This window comes from Vespula pensylvanica, chromosome 12 (genome assembly GCF_014466175.1).
Source record: "Vespula pensylvanica isolate Volc-1 chromosome 12, ASM1446617v1, whole genome shotgun sequence".
NCBI lineage: Eukaryota > Metazoa > Arthropoda > Insecta > Hymenoptera > Vespidae > Vespula > Vespula pensylvanica.
The window spans coordinates 4312478-4314852 of NC_057696.1; positions in this window are offsets into that span (position 1 = coordinate 4312478).

A 2375-nucleotide genomic window follows, 5' to 3' on the forward strand; every position below is an offset into this window, starting at 1 on the left:
TTCTTTCGCAAAAGAGAAGAAGAAAAAAAGAAAATGCAAAGTTCTCCTAAAAAATTCCAAAATCGAGAAGAGGATTAATCTTCCTATATGTTTTTCTTCCAATATATGATCGATTTAACGAAACAACTATTACAACGTTACATGGTATTGCACATAGGTGCTTATATAAATCCCGTGGTAACTGGATTGAACGGATTAAGAAAGCCCTTGATCGTAGACGAACGTGTTATTTCTTTTTTCATTTCTTTTTGTTTCGTTTCTCATTCTTCCTTTTCCCTGTTTTTTCTTTCTTTTTTTTTTTTTACAGTTACCTACTTCTCAAAATCTCAAGAATTACGTGTTAATTTTAGCGCGATAAGCGAGGGGACGGTCGCGCCTTCGCGTAAAATTTACAAAAAAAAAAAAAAAAGAAAGAAAAAGAGAGATGTGAAGACCTACGTCCTTATTATTATTTTTTTTTTTTCCTTTTTTTTTTTTTTAGTAGGATTCGCAACGTTAAGCGAACGTTGTCGTAGCAATTAACGCCGGTCATTGATCTACTTCTTCCTGGCAAATACGTATCTACGAAGGAGACTAATATAACCCGTACAACACACACACACACACACACACACACACACACACACACACACACACACACACACGTACGCACTCATCTATACATAGGTCTATCCTAGCCCATCTATCCGAGCTAGAGTACCTAATACGAATTGCCAGGATAGATAGGTATAAATTCGTATAGTGGCAAAGTTTTTAGCGAGCTATGTGGGAGGGACGAAACAACGGACGGCAACAAGAGCGACGGCTGCAGTGGCACGGCGAGCGTCGACGTGGAACGACGACCACGCGGGAATTATCATAATTTCATAATTAGCTCGTTCCAGGGGTCCTTCCCGGCTGTCTCGAGGCAGCACCATTTAAACGCTCGTCGGACACGCTACTCCCGCTGGCTTCTGCCTCTTTTACTCTTTTTCATTCTTTTCTCTCTCTCTCTCTCTCTCTCTCTCTCTCTCTCTCTTTGTGTTATTTTTTTATATCGGTATTACTATTATTATTGTTATTATTGTTATTATTGTTATTATTGTTTAGCCCTCTTATCGGATATTCATGCGTTCTCTCCGGGCTTCTCGAAAGAAAATAAAAGTCTTTGGTAGCCTCATTGTTTTTCTACGGCTTAAAAATAATAAAATCGTCAGTGGTCCCATACTGCGGGGAGAATACGTTTATATTCATTCTTCTTTGCTTCTTCTTTCCTTTCTACCGCCCCCTCAACCCCTCTCAACCCCCGCATCACGACCCCTGATTTCCGTACATCCTCCGTGTTTTACGGCGCATGTAATTGACGTTGTATATGTAGAATAGAATACATCGTAGATATATCTAAGCGCGTTACGCAAATAGTTGGGCATGCAACGATTACGAAAATGATCGTAAATCAAAAACAACTTTGATCGACTTTGATAATATTATTGGAAATAAGTATCGTCGCGCGCTTGTGTTTTTATTATTTTTCAGAGGAAGTATGCTTTTTTCGTATTCCGTTCGGACGAAGTTTGAAGATTGGTTGGATTTAGGAAGGGAGAGGGCTCACGGAGAATAAGAAAGAGAAGAAAGAGAGTAGAGTCCTTCGACTAGTGCGCGAAGAGGAATCGAGAGAGAAACGGAAAGAGAGAAAGAGAGAGAGAGAGAGAGAGGGAGAGAGAGGGACAGTCGCGTTCATGGAAAAATAATAGTCAGTACGATTCATCTCGTTTCCACTATCGGTTTTCTATCTGACTTCGTTCCACCGTAAGATATTCCTTCTCTCTCTTCCCCTCTCTCTCTCTCTCTTTCTCTTTCTCATATACTTTACTCGCGAGTTCTCTACTCTCTCTTCCTCTTTCTTTCTCTCCCTTTACTTCGGCGGTCTGCTCGAGGAAGAATCCGGCCTGTTAGATATACGATACCCGATAGTAAACGGGGCAGCGCCCGTCCGAACATACCATGGCACGATCTGAATACCTCATACTTACCTTTACAAATTGGTCGAACCAAGCTGGAATCACGAAGTCTCGAAAGTTACGTCTTCGCGAGCTCGAGGAGGAGTAGGAAGAAGAAGAAGGTTGCGGAGAGGAACGAAGGATATGCACGTGCCTCTCTTTCTCTCTTTCTCTCTCTCTCTCTTTCTTTTTCTCTCTATTTGCTGTCCGTTTCTTTTGACTTTCAAACAAGAGCTTTGGTGGTATGGATTTAAAAAAAAAAAAAAAAAAAGAAAAGAAAAAAAAGAAAAAAAGAATAATTGTTTTTAACACCGTGCTCGCGTATAAAAGAAATAAAATAAATATATAAAAGAGGGAGATGTATTTATATACATCGACGTTTGATAGAAAAGAATG